Source organism: Mesoplodon mirus, assembly GCF_964341445.2.
Source record: "Mesoplodon mirus genome assembly, chromosome: 2".
In the NCBI taxonomy this organism is placed as follows: Eukaryota; Metazoa; Chordata; class Mammalia; order Artiodactyla; family Ziphiidae; genus Mesoplodon; species Mesoplodon mirus.
This window is the reverse complement of record NC_138977.1, coordinates 72069869-72085575: the sequence shown is the minus strand read 5'-3', so window position 1 is coordinate 72085575 and position 15707 is coordinate 72069869.

Below are 15707 nucleotides of genomic sequence, written 5' to 3'. Positions count from 1 at the left end.
CCCATGTCCCCTGCATCGGCAGGTGGACTCTCAACCACTGCGCCACCAGGGAAGTCCAATACATGCACTTTGACAACAGGAAAAAGATGAGAAATCAGAAAAAACACTTCAAATACCAAAATATAAAGTGATTTCAAAAATAATTCAATGTAATCAAGACAGAAAGAGTTGTGTTCTACATATGATATTTAACAAATGTCTATTTTCAATATAACAAAGAAAAGAAGGATGAAGATGATCAAATCCAATATTTTCAACAGTTTTTGAAAAGGGGACATTATTAGTCAATTGATAAAACTTGTGTCAAGAATCTACATATTGTCAGCATCTGTAATTCTATTAGAATTGATTAAACTTATCTAAGAAAATAGTCTTCTGAAATTACATAAAACATAATACATTCAACTGCTCATTCAATATACATTCATGCAGAACAACCATCTTACTAAACCCACATAAAATGATCAATCTGAAATAGAATTCAAAAATTTCAACTACAGATTTATGAGGAGTCAGTGTGAAAGAAATTGAATAAATGCATCTGGAAGTAATATCCAAAAGAACTGGAGAACAAAAATGCAAGTTTTGCATTTATCCTTAAAATAGGTTAGATTTGAAACTTTCAAAAAGAATGATCATACTTAGAACATTGATTAGAAAAAGCTAGAAATATAAATACCAGTGGATCTAGAGAAGCAGAAAAAATAATCTGCCTGAGTTAGAGAAATACAGAACATCAAATTTAAGGGATGTAGCCTGGGCTAACAGCTCTTTATTAAAAATCAAGGTTTTTGTGCAAATTGAATTGCTTATGAAGTGGAAAATTCTATTTTTCAAACTTTTCATTTGACTATTAATGATTTATGAGTAAGAAAGTTGGTCAACAATGCATGCCTCAACAACAAAAAAAGGCATGTCTTGTTCTTCAGACAACAGAGTACTATGAAGAGAAATTATCACAAAGATGGTATTTTTAAAAATATATCACCACCTCACACCGGTCAGAATGGCCATTATCAAGAAGTCTACAAACAGTAAATGCTGGAGGCGATGTGGAGAAAATGGAACCCTCCTACACTGTTGGTGGGTATGTAAATTGGTACAGCTACTATGGAGAACAGTATGGATGTTCCTTATAAAACTAAGAATAGAGCTACCATATAATCTATTAATCCCACTCCTGAGCATATATTCAGAGAAAACCATAACTTGAAATTATACACGGACTCTAATGTTCACTGTGCACTATTTACAATAACCAAGACATGGACGCTACCTAAATGTCCATCCACAGAGGAATAGATAAAGAAGATGTGGTGCATATATACAATGGAATATTACTCAACCATAAAAAAGAATGAAATATTGCCACTTGCATCAATATTGATGGACCTAGAGATTATCCTACTAAGTGAAGTAAATTAGACAGAGATAGACACATATCATATGATATCACTTATATGTGGGATCTAAAAAAAAAAAAGATACAAATGAACTTATTTACAAAACAGACTCAAAGACTTTGAAAAAAAAACTTATGGTCACTAAAGCAGAAACATGGTGGGGAGGGATAAATTAGGAGTTTGGGATTAACAACATGTATACACTACTATATATAAAATAGATAATCAACAAGGACCTACTGTATAGCACAGGGATCTCTACTCAATATTCTGTAATAACCTACATGGGAAAAGAATCTGAAAAAAAAAGGATATACATATATGTATAACTGAATCACTTTGCCTTACACCTGAAAATAACACAACATTGTAAATTAACTATACTTCAATATAAAAATAAATAAATAAATTAGAAAAAATACAATCAACAAACAGGAGTTGGAGATGCAGTGGTACAACTATGTATAAAGTAAAACAAATATTAGAAACTTAAATAGCTTAAAGACAAAATAATATATCTTTTAGGAGCTGAATTGTGTCCCCCCAAAATTCATGTGTTAAAGTTTTAAACTCCAGTACTTTGGAATGTCACTCTATTTGCAGATAGTTCCTTTAAATAGAGAGTTAAGTAGAGTTATTAGGGTGAACCCTAGTCCAATATGTAATCATAGGTCATAGGATTACAAACCTATGCTTATGTAAAACCAAATAAGTAAAATAGAAGTAGCTTCTTTCATGGTAGGCTAAAATATACTTTTTAAGCAAACAATTTTACTTTAAAATAACTAATACATGACAAAATATTTAGAAAATGCAAAAATTTCTAAAAAAGATTTGCGAAGTGCAGTCAAATATTCCACACAATTCATCAAATTGAAATAAATTCCTAGAAAAGTAATTTTACCTAATATTATTTGTCTTAGTTAAAATAACATTTACTGGTGACTCCAATAAAGCAGTTCTGGTCAGTAAATCAAACATGGAAAGATCAATAACTGAATTAAATTCTATTAAGATGCCCCATTTCCCATTTTAAAACCAAACAAATAAATTAAAAAAAAACTATCTCCTCCCTCTCCGCCTCCTCCTCCTCCCCTCCCCTTCTCCTCCCCCTCCCTCTCCCTCTCCCTCTCCCTCTCCTTCTCTTCCTCCTCCTCCTTCTCCTTCTCCTTCTTTTGGTTTTTGAAACAAGCCTGGGTATTTGGAACACTAGTTTTGAAAAAAAAAAAATGAAGGAAGTAAAATGACGCTATTGCCATGTACTAATATTTTGGAAGGTACTCACATGATCCTATTGTGAGGTTTGCAGATGACAGAATATTTGATGGAATATACAGATCTTAGCTTTAAAAAATGGACCAAAGACAGCATAAGCAGAATATAAATATGAATTTTTATTTAAAATCTGAAATTCCATATTCAGAAATTTATAGCTTGGACACTTAAAACTCAATAAATATGCCAATATAAATGTATTTTAAGCTTCCTGACACCAAATCAAATAAATGCAAACTTGTTAAGTAAAAGAAAAAAATAATAATGATGCCCTGGAATTTAAATCAAAAATAAATTTTAAGTATATATACATATGACTGCTCCTTGAAGAATTTAAATTATTTGAGAGTTGAAATACTTGACTGGAAGTCAGAGTTCAAACTATCACTTGCTTGCCGTGTGCTACTTTTTTAAACACTTAGTGTACCATTTCTCAATCAGTGAACCTCCTTTTACTCCTTTTTGCCATATGGCACCAGGGTCAGGATATTATATTATCATAAGAGCTCATATCCATTCTGTATTTGACTTGAACTCTTTGATAATTTTTTTTCACCTTCTGTCATTGTCTTCAGACAAAGAAATTGAAGCTAAATGACTTAATCAAGGGCAATAGGCCAGCCAGCCTTATGCTATTGATTTAGATTAATAGTTTTTATTTTCCCAGTTGGATTGACCCCTTGAGCCTTGTCAACTCTAATTCCATTTCCATAAAATCAGGATAATAATACTTAACACCTAGATCAATTGAGTATCTCTGTAATTATTCTCTTATACATGTAAAGTACTTTGAGCATAGAAAGTGAAGTGCAGTCTTTTAAATTGCAAGCTGCTTAAGTGTGAAGAGGTTGTTGAGAGATATTATAGCTCTGTTTGATTTTTGGATGAACTGACACTTGGCAGAGGAATTATATTTATTCCTTGTTGCTCAAGATAGTGACTTTTCTTTTTTTTTGGATTGTTGGCTTTTTTTTCTCTTTAATAAAGTCAAACAGAATTTAAGCATCCAAATATTATTGTCATCTCAAACAGTTACAATGGGGGACTGAGTTACTATTTATTGAAATATTTTGACCACCCTATTTTGTAGTCCAACCCTCTTTCCCAACAGTCTAAAACCTTCTTATCCTAAGATATATTTTCTTGTGCTTTTCAAATTATTTGTTAAATTATTTGATGATCACTTAATTACTTGTTTTTTATAAATTAGGTTTACTTTTAAAATTTTATCATTTTCTCATCCTCCAATCATTTACTTATTTACAAATTTCATAGGGCAGGACTATTTGTTTATTGTTATTGTGGCAGTGGCTGTAGCTATTGACATCATTATTATGATTATGATTATGATTATTAACATTTTGATGGGTATACCTTAAACCTCTACATAATGTCTAGCCATGTTGGCAAAGGTCACAGAGTCAGTAGCAGAAGTTCCCTAAAATGGGACTTCTTAATCCCCAGACGAGTTATTCTTTCCTGATACCATGCTGTTTATCATTATCTATCTATCTATCTATCTATCTATCTATCTATCTATCTATCTATTTATCTATATTTATACCCAGATGAAATGTGTTCTTCTCCTCCTCTCTTTACATTTCTTCTTTCATTTTTCCTTTTTGGTGAGTGTGTATCAATCTGCCATTTGATACCTTTCCCAAAATAAAAAAATTGCCTCTAGACTTAAAGTGCAGTTTGAAAATATAAGAGGTCAATTAAAATGTCTAACACTCAGAAATGCTGTGTGATTGTCCTAAGTTAACAAATCACACAGGATCATTTTAGTTTCCTCTCGTTGACTAATCTCCTTCTCAGCTTAAATCCCAGTTGTGACAATTAGCTCAGATAATGTGTGCATAACATTTATATTGCACTGCAAGACATACTCCACTTTTAGTATTACCTCTGCTGTGGCTCAAATATTACCATAAAACATGGATTTTGCTTATGTGTAAAATTAGATATTGTTCCCCAAAAAGGAAAACTCTTTTGCACATGAGGTAAAACTGGCAAATAGTAGAATATTTTCCATCATAGTATTAAGCATTATATTATGCCCTGCAAAAGCTCAGCACTCAGCTACGAACAAGTGCTTTGCAAATGTAATAATTTATTGTCATGACATATCCTAGAGTGGTTGGTAAAGTAATCCAGATATTTCACAGTTTTAATCTGTCAATATCTCTAATCTAAATTTAACCAAAAATGTATTTTGTTGTGTTTAATATATTTCACAGTTAGGAAGTTAGATCTATGTTGCCATAAAATATATATAGACTAATAAAAATTAGGGTGTTCTGGAGTTTGCAAATCATTCAATGTTAAGCTTTTCTTATATTTTTTACACTAGCAACGTTATAAAACAGTGTGCCATTCTATATAGGATGTCATCTTCAGTTTGAAAATAACCTTTTTGGTTAAATTTCAGTGGAAAATATAGACTTTTAGAAGTTCCTTAATTTTCTAATTATTTTTTTAATAGGAGTCAAAATTGTCTTTATCACTCCAATTCAAGAACTAATATGGAAGTTTTAAGTAATGTTGTTACAATACTCTCAACTTTAAGTATCTGCATGATCTGTACTAAACATATATATTTTATTAAATGTACATTTGTACATTGCAATGTAATGTATTACATAACTTAATACAATGCACAAATGTACATTATACCCACTTTCAAATACATTATACATATATTAAATGCACAACACTATTAATATTTTATTGAAATTTTATTAAAATATGATAAGCTGTAATTTATCAGCACCTATGTGTTATCTATGTTAAATGAAATAAGGATGACATGAATTTTCTATTGCTTTACATTAGTAAGAATCCTGTTTAATGAATGCTTTCCATGGGCAAACAAAGAATAAATTATATTTTGAATATTTTAAAGAGTAGAAAGAAATGCAACTTTTCAGTTCCTCACCTTCAGGTGTTTAAATTTGTTCTCCTTGTAATAGGAACATTTAGATTACTACATTTTTTATTAATTTGTTACATTTTACACATACATAGACATTATTTCTGAAAATGTGAGAAAAAATGAAATTTATGACACAATTTAGGTATTTGCTTCAATAAAAATCGTGCTTTAACAAAGTTAGGTAAACTGTTTGCTTCCTCTTTTTAATTTTTTGGAAATTTAAAAATTAGCAACAGCCCCACTTGGCTTATGCTTGGCATTAACTTATAAAAGATATTGTAATAACATGCAATTTAATGAGATAGGTTAACTTTTTTTTAGTTTTATTTTTATTACTTTATACAGCAGGTGCTTATTAGTTATCTATTTTATACATATTAGTGAATACATATCAATCTCAGTCTCACAATGCAGTCCACCACCACCACCCCCAACCCTGCTTTCCCCCCTTGGTGTCCATACATTTGTTCTCTACATGAGTGTCTCTATTTCTGCCTTGCAAACCGGTTCATCTGTATCATTTTTCTACACTCCACAGGTATGCGTTAATATACGATATTTGTTTTTCTCTTTCTGACTTACTTCACTCTATGACAGTCTCTAGGTCCATCCACATCTCTAAAAATGACCCAATTTCATTCCTTTTTATGGCTGAGTAATATTCCATTGTATATATGTACCACATCTTCTTTATCCATTCATCTGTCGATGGACATTTAGGTTGATTCCATGACCTCGCTATTGTAAATAGTGCTGCAATGAACATTGGGGTGCATGTGTCATTTTGAATTATGGTTTTCTCTGGGTATATGTCCAGCAGTAGGATTACTGGGTCATATGATAATTCTATTTTTACTTTTTTAAAGAACCTCCATACTGTTCTCCATAGTGGCTGTATCAACTTACATTCCTACCAGCAGTGCAAGAGGGTTTCCGTTTCTCCACACCCTCTCCAGCATTTGTTGTTTGTAGATTTCCGATGATGACCATTGTAACCAGTGTGAGGTGATACCTCATTGTAGTTTTGAATTTCATTTCTCTAATAATTAGTGATGATGAGCAGCTTTTCATATGCCTCTTGGCTATCTGTATGTCTTCTTTGCAGAAATGTCTATTTAGGTCTTCTGGTCATTATTGGATTGGGTTGTTTGTTTTTTGTAATTTTCAGCTGAATGAGCTGTTCATATATTTTGGAGATTAATCATTTGTCCATTGATTCATTTGCAAATATTTTCTCCCATTCTGAGGGGTGTCTTTTCATCTTGTTTACAGTTTCCATTGCTCTGAAAAAGCTTTTAAGTTTCATTAGGTCCCATTTGTTTATTTTTGTTTTTATTTCCATTACTCTAGGAGGTGGATCAAAAAAGATCTTGCTGTGATTTATGTAAAAGAGTGTTCTTCCCATGTTTTCCTCTAAGAATTTTATAGTCCAACCTTTAGGTCTTTAATACATTTTGAGTATATTTTTTTGTGTGGTGTTAGGGAGTGTTCTAAATTCATTCTTTTAGATGTAGCTGTCTAGCTTTCCTAGCAACACATATTAAAGAGACTGTCTTTTCTCCATTGTGTATCCTTGCCTCCTTTGTCATAGATTAGTTGAACATAGGTCCGTGGATTTATCTCTGGGCTTTCTATCCTGTTCCATGGATCTATATTTTTATTTTTGTGCCAGTATCATAATGTCTTGATTACTGTAGCTTTGTAGTATGGTCTAAAGTCAGTGAGTCTGATTCCTCCAGCTCTGTTTTTTTTTTTTTTAATTATTATTTATTTTTATTTTTTATTAGATTCTGCTTTATAACAAAGTGAATCAGTCATACATATACATCTGTTCCCGCATCCATTCCCTCATGCATCTCCCTCCCTCCCACCCTCCCCATCCCACCCCTCCAGGCAGTCTCAAAGCACTGAGCTGATCTCCCTGTGCTCTGCGGCTGCTTCCCACTATCTATCTACCTTACGTTTGGTAGTGTATATATGTCCATGCCTCTCTTTCACTTTGTCACAGCTTACCCTTCCCCCTCCCCATATCCTCAAATCCATTCTCAAGTAGGTCTGTGTCTTTATTCCCGTTTTACCCCTAGGTTTTTCATGACATTTTTTTTCTTAAATTCCATATATATGTGTTAGCATACGGTATTTGTCTTTCTCTTTCTGACTTACTTCAGTCTGTATGACAGACTCTAGGTCTATCCACCTCATTACAAATAGCTCAGTTTTGTTTCTTTTTATGGCTGAGTAATATCCCATTGTATATATGTGCCACATCTTCTTTATCCATTCATCCGATGATGGACACTTAGGTTGTTTCCATCTCCGGGCTATTGTGAATAGAGCTGCAATGAACATTTTGGTACATGTCTCTTTTTGAATTATGGTTTTCTCAGGGTATATGCCTAGTAGTGGGATTGCTGGTTCATATGGTAGTTCTATTTGTAGTTTTTTAAGGAACCACCATAATGTTCTCCATAGTGGCTGTACCAATTCACATTCCCACCAGCAGTGCAAGAGTGTTCCCTTTTCTCCACACCTTCTCCAGCATTTATTGTTTCTAGATTTTTTGATGATGGCCATTCTGACTGGTGTGAGATGATATCTCATTGTAGTTTTGATTTGCATTTCTCCAATGATCAATGATGTTGAGCATTCTTTCATGTGTTTGTTGGCAGTCTGTATATCTTCTTTGGAGAAATGCCTATTTAAGTCTTCTGCCCATTTTTGGATTGGGTTGTTTGTTTTTTTGCTATTGAGCTGCATGAGCTGTTTATAAATTTTGGAGATTAATCCTTTGTCAGTTGCTTCATTAGCAAATCTTTTCTCCCATTCTGAGGGTTGTCTTTTGGTCTTGTTTATGGTTTCCTTTGCTGTGCAAAAGCTTTGAAGTTTCATTAGGTCCCATTTGTTTATCTTTGTTTTTATTTCCATTTCTCTAGGAGGTGGGTCCAAAAGGATCTTGCTGTGATTTATGTCATAGAGTGTTCTGCCTATGTTTTCCTCTAAGAGTTTGATAGTGTCTGGCCTTACATTTAGGTCTTTAATCCATTTTGAGCTTATATTTGTGTATGGTGTTAGGGAATGATCTAATCTCATACTTTTACATGTCCCTATCCAGTTTTCCCAGCACCACTTATTGAAGAGGCTGTCCTTTCTCCACTGTACATTCCTGCCTCCTTTATCAAAGATAAGGTGACCATATGTGCATGGATTTATCTCTGGGCTTTCTATCTTGTTCCATTGATCTATCTTTTTGTTTTTGTGCCAGTACCACACTGTCTTGATTACTGTAGCTTTGTAGTATAGTCTGAAGTCAGGGAGCCTGATTCCTCCAGCTCCGTTTTTCGTTCTCAAGATTGCTTTGGCTATTCGGGGTCTTTTGTTTTTCCAAACAAATTTTGAAATTTTTTGTTCTAGTTCTGTGAAAAATGCCAGTGGTAGTTTGATAGGGATTGCATTGAATCTGTAGATTGCTTTGGGTAGTAGAGTCATTTTCACAATATTGATTCTTCCAATCCAGGAGCATGATATATCTCTCCATCTATTTGTATCATCTTTAATTTCTTTCATCAGTGTCTTATAATTTTCTGCATACAGGTCTTTTGTCTCCTTAGGTAGGTTTATTCCTAAATATTTTATTCTTTTTGTTGCAATGGTAAATGGGAGTGTTTCCTTGATTTCACTTTTAGATTTTTCATCATTAGTATATAGGAATGCCAGAGATTTCTGTGCATTAATTTTTTATCCTGCTACTTTCCCAAATTCATTCATTAGCTCTAGTAGTTTTCTGGTAGCATCTTTAGGATTCTCTATGTATAGTATCATGTCATCTTCAAACAGTGACAGCTTTACTTCTTCTTTTCCGATTTGGATTCCTTTTATTTTCTTTTCTTCTCTGATTGCTGTGGCTAGAGCTTCCAAAACTAGGTTGAATAAGAGTGGTGAGAGTGGGCAACCTTGTCTTGTTCCTGATCTTAGTGGAAATGGTTTCAGTTTTTCACCATTGAGGACAATGCTGGCTGTGGGTTTGTCATATATGGCCTTTATTATGTTGAGGAAAGTTCCCTCTATGCCTACTTTCTGCAGGGTTTTTATCATAAATGGGTGTTGAATTTTGTCAAAAGCTTTCTCTGCATCTATTGAGATGATCATATGGTTTTTCTCCTTCAATTTGTTAATATGGTGTATCACATTGATTGATTTGTGTATATTGAAGAGTCCTTGCATTCCTGGAATAAACCCCACTTGATCATGTTGTATGATCCTTTTAATATGTTGTTGGATTCTGTTTGCTAGTATTTTGTTGAGGATTTTTGCATCTATGTTCATCAGTGATATTGGCCTGTAGTTTTCTTTCTTTGTGACATCCTTGTCTGGTTGTGGTATCAAGGTGATGGTGGCCTCGTAGAATGAGTTTGGGAGTGCTCCTCCCTCTGCTATATTTTGGAAGACTTTGAGAAGGATAGGTGTTAGCTCTTCTCTAAATGTTTGATAGAATTCACCTGTGAAGCCATCTGGTCCTGGGCTTTTGTTTCTTGGAAGATTTTTAATCACAGTTTCAATTTCAGTGCTTGTGATTGGTCTATTCATATTTTCTATTTCTTCCTGATTCAGTCTTGGCAGGTTGTGCTTTTCTAAGAATTTGTCCATTTCTTCCAGGTTGTCCATTTTATTGGCATAGAGTTGCTTGTAGTAATCTCTCATGATCTTTTGTATTTCTGCAGTGTCAGTTGTTACTTCTCCTTTTTCATTTCTAATTCTATTGATTTGAGTCTTCTCCCTTTTTTTCTTGATGAGTCTGGCTAATGGTTTGTCTATTTTGTTTATCTTCTCAAAGAACCAGCTTTTAGTTTTATTGATCTTTGCTATTGTTTCCTTCATTTCGTTTTCATTTATTTCTGATCTGATCTTTATGATTTCTTTCCTTCTGCTAACTTTGGGGTTTTTTTGTTCTTCTTTCTCTAATTGCTTCCTCCAGCTCTGTTTTTTTCCCTCAAGATTGATTTGGCTATTTGGGGTCTTTTTTTGTCTCCATACAAATTTAAAGATTTTTTTTCTAATTCTGTAAATAATGCCCTTGATAATTTAAAGGGATTGCATTGAATCTGTAGATTGCTTTGTGTAGTATAGTCATTTTCACAATATTGATTCTTCTAACCCAAGAACATGGTATATCTCTCCAACTGTTTGTGTCATCTTTGATTTCTTTTATCTGTGTCTTATAGTTTTCTGAATACAGGTCTTTTACCTCCTTATGTAGGTTTATTCTTAGTTATTTTATTCTTTTTGTTGCAATGGTGAATGAGATTGTTTCTTTAATTTCTCTTTCTGATCTTTCATTGTTAGTGTATAGGAGTGCAGGAGATTTCTGTCTATTAATTTTGTATCCTGAAACCTTACCAAATTCATTGATTAGCTCTAGTAGTTTTCTGGTGGCATCTTTAGGATTCTCTCTGTATAGTATCATGTCATTTCAAACAGTGAGTGTTTTACTTCTTTTCCTATTTAGATTCTTTTTATTTCTTTTTCTTCTCTGACTGCCATGGCTAGGACTTCCAAAACTATGTTGAATAGTAGTGGTGACAGTGGACATCCTTGCCTTGTTCTTCATCTTAGAGGAAATGCTTTCAGTTTTTCACCATGGAGAATGATGTTTGCTGTGGGTTTGTCATATAAGGCCTTTATTATGTTGAGGTAACTTCCCTCTATGCCCAGTTTCTGAAGAGTTTTTTTCATAAATGAGTGTTGAATTTTGTCAAAAGCTTTTTCGGCATTTATTGAGATGACCATATGGTTTTTATACTTCAGTTTGTTAATATGGTGTACCACATTGATTGATTTGCCTATATTGAGGAATCCTTGCATCACTGGGATAAATCCCACTTGATCATTGTGTATGATCATTTTAATGTGTTGTTGGATTCTCTTTGCTAGTATTTTGTAGAGGATTTTTGCATCTATATTTATCAGTGATATTGGTCTGTGAATTTCTCATTTTGTGTTATCTCTGTCTGCTTTTGGTATCTGGGTGATGGTGGTTTTGTAGAATGAGTTTGGGAGTGTTCCTTCCTCTGCAATTTTTTGGAAGTGTTTGAGAAGGATGGGTGTTAGCTCTTCTCTAAATGTTTGATAGAATTCACCTGTGAAGCTTTCTGGTCCTGGACTTCTGTTTGTTGGAACTTTTTTCATCACAATTTTAATTTCATTACTCTTGTTTTGTCTGTTCATATTTTCTATTTCTTCCTGGTTCAGTCTTTGATGGTTATACCTTTCTAAGAATTTGTCCATTTCTTCCAGGCTGTCCATTTTATTGGCATAGGGTTGCTTGTAGTAGTCTCTTAGGATGCTTTGTATTTCTGCAGTGTACATTGTAACTTCTGCTTTTTCATTTTTAATTGTATTGACTTGAGTTGTCTCCTTTTTTTTCTTGATAAGTTTAGCTAAAAGTTTATCAAATTTGTTTATCTTCTAAAAGAACCAGCTTTTAGTTTTATTGATCTTTGTTATTGTTTTCTTTGTTTCTATTTCATTTATTTTTGCTCTGATCTTTAGGTTTTCTTTCCTTGTATTAACATTGACTTTAGTTTGTTGTTCTTTCTCTAGTTCCTTTAGGTGTAAGGTTAGATTGTTTATTTGAGATTTTTCTTGTGTCCTGAGGTAGGATTGTATTACTATATACTTCCCTCTTAGACTACTTTTGCTTCCTCCCATAGGTTTTGGATCATCGTGTTTTTATTGTCATTTGTCTGTAGGTATTTTTTGATTTTCTCTTTGATTTCTTCAGTGATCTCTTGGTTATTTAGTAATGTATTGTTTAGCCTCAATGTGTTTGTGTGTTTTATGTTCTTTTCCCTGGTAATTGATTTTTAATCTATAGAATTGTGGTCGGAAAAGATGCTTGATATTATTTCAATTTTTTAAAAAAATTTACCAAGGCTTTATTTGTGATCCAAGATGTTATCTATACTGGAGAATGTTCCTTGTGCACTTGAGAAGAAGGTATAATCTGCTGTTTTCGGATGCAATGTCCTACAAATACCAATGAAATCTATCTGGTCTATTGTGTCATTTAAAGCTCATTTTTCCTTATTAATTTTCTTTCTGGATGATCTGTCCATTGGTGTAAGTGAGGTGTTAATGTCCCCCACTATTATTGTGTTACTGTTGATTTCCTCTTTTATAGCCATTAGCATCTGCCTTACATATTGATGTGTTCTTATGTTGGGTACGTATATATTTATAATTGTTATATCTTCTTCTTGGATTGATCCCTTGATCACTTTGTAGTGTCCTTCCTTGTCTCTTGTAACAGTCTTTATTTTAGAGTCTATTTTATCTGAGTATTACTACCCCAGATTTCTTTTGATTTCCATTTGCATGGAATAGCTTTTCCCATCTCCTCACTTTCTCTCTGTATGTGTCCCTAGGTCTGAAGTGGGTTTCTTGTAGATAGCATATATATGGGTCTTGTTTTTGTATCCATTCAGCGAACCTTTGTCTTTTGGTTGGAGCATTTAATCCATTCACATTGAAAGTAATTATTGATATGCATGTTCCTATTACTATTTTCTTGTTTTGGGTTTGTTTTTGTAGGTCCTTTTCTTCTCTTGTTTTTCCCACTTAGAGAAGTTCCTTTAACATTTGTTATAGAGCTGTTGAATTCTCTTAGCTTTTGCTTGTCTGTAAAGCTTTTGATTTGCTGGGTAAAGTAATCTTGGTTATAGGTTCTTCCCTTTCATCACTTTAAATATATCATGCCACTCATTTCTGGCTTCTAGAGTTTCTGCTGAGAAATCAGCTGTTAACCTTATGGGAGTTCCCTTGTATGTTATTTGTCATTTTCCCTTGTTGCTTTTAATAATTTTTCTTTGTCTTTAATTTTTGTCAATTTGATTACTATGTGTCTTGACATGTTTCTCCTTGAGTTTATCCTGCCTGGGACTCTCTGTGCTTCCTGGACTTGGGTGGCTATTTCCTTTCCCATGTTAGGAAAGTTTTCGACTATAACCTCTTCAAATATTTTCTCAGGTCCTTTATTTCTCTCTTCTCCTTCTGAGACTTCTATAATGTACATATTGATTTGTTTAATGTTGTCCCAGAGGTCTCTTAGGTTGTTTTCATTTCTTTTCATTCTTTTTTCTTTATTCTGTTCTGTGGCAGTAAATTCCACCATTCTGTCTTCCAGGTCACTTATCCATTCTTCTGCCTCAGTTATTCTGCTATTGATTCCTTGTAGTGTATATTTCATTTTAGTTATTATATTGTTCTTCTCTGTTTGTTGTTTAATTCTTCTAGGTGTTTGTTCTTTAATTCTTCTAGGTCTTTGTTAAACATTTCTTGCAACTTCTTGATCTTTGCCTGCATTCCTTTTCTGAGGTCCTGGATCATCTTCACTATCATTATTCTGAATTCTTTTTCTGGAAGGTTGCATATCTCCACTTCATTTAATTGTCTTTCTGAGGTTTTATCTTGTTCCTTCATCTGGTACATAGCCCTCTGCCTTTTCATTTTGTCTGTCTTTCTGTGAATGTGGTTTTCTTTCCACAGGCTGCAGGATTGTAGTTCTTCTTGCTTCTGCTGTCTGCTCTCTGGTGATGAGGCTATTTAAGAGGGTTGTGCAAACTTCCTGGTGGGAGGGACTGGTGGTGGGTAGAGCTGGGTGTTGCTCTGGTGGGCAGAGCTCAGTAAAACATTAATCTGCTTGTCTGCTGATGGGTGGGGATGAGTTCCCTCCCTGTTGGTTGCTTGGCCTGAAGCAACCAAGCACTTGAGGCTACAGCCTCTTTGGTGGAGATAATGGTGGACTCTGGAAGGGGTCATGACAAGGAGTACTTCCCAGAACTGCTACTGCCATTGTCCTTGTCCCTACAGTGAGCCACAGCCACTCCACCTCTGCCGGAGACCCTCCAACACTAACAGGTAGGTCTGGTTCAGTCTCCTATGGGGTCACTGCTCCTTCCCCCTGGGTCCTGATGTGCACACTACTTTGTGTGTGCCCTCCGAGGTTGAAGTCTCTGTTTCTGCTAGTCCTGTCAAAGTCTTGCAATCAAATCCCACTAGCCTTCAAAGTCTGCCTCTCTGGAAATTACTCCTCCCATTGCTTTACTCTTAGGCTGAAAATCCTAATGTGGGGCTCATAAACTTCACTCAGGTGGGCGGACTTCTGTGGTATAATTGTTCTCCAGTTTGTGCATCACCCACCTAGCAGTTATGGGATTTGATTTTATTGTGATTTTGCCCCTCCTACCATCTCATTGTGGCTTCTCCTTTTTCTTTGGATGTGAGTTGTCTTTTTTGGTGAGTTCCTGTGTCTTCTTGTTGATGATTCTTCAGCTTTTAGTTGTGATTCTTGTGCTCTCACAAGCGGGAGTGACAAGCTGACTTTTACAATTTTCTATAAGTTTCAAATTGTTGAGTTCACCTCTACATTTGCTTTAAAGTATCCAAACATAGACATTTGATGAATGGTTTCTCGTTTGCTACATACACCACTATCCAGATTAGTCCTTTCCTAACTATCCTTCACTCATGTTACAGACTTGATTCATTCATTTATCATACCTGTATTGTGTCCTGTAATTTTCTAGCTAGCTCCTCAGTGGTTCCAGTAAGTTTTTTAACTCCCACCTAGTTTTCAGTCCTTCACCATAACACCTCCAACTTAACCACCTTTCACTTTTACTCTGAAACCAACAGCTCCTATTTGGTGAACTACAAAAGGCCACTCTTATTTCCACCTTCCTTTCCTCATTCATGTCCTGACTAATCTAACTGTAATCTCTTTTGAGCCACAAAACTTGGAGTGTGTAATTAAGTTTTGTTACCACCTAATACATTTTAGTTGTTTATCAGATGGGTTAATTATCTTTTCAAAACTGCAATATAAATTTTGCATAGCTTCTGCAGGAAGGTAGCATCATTTGTTCCAAATGTTTCTTTCTTTCTTAGTTAGGTAAGCACACATATCACATCAATGTCTTTATATACCTTTAATCCATGTTTTCTATTATCACACTCCTTGATTAGTAAAGACCCTCTTCATGCCACCAAGATTATTATAGAAGCCTGCCACCTGATGGCCCAGTTGACTCTTCTACACT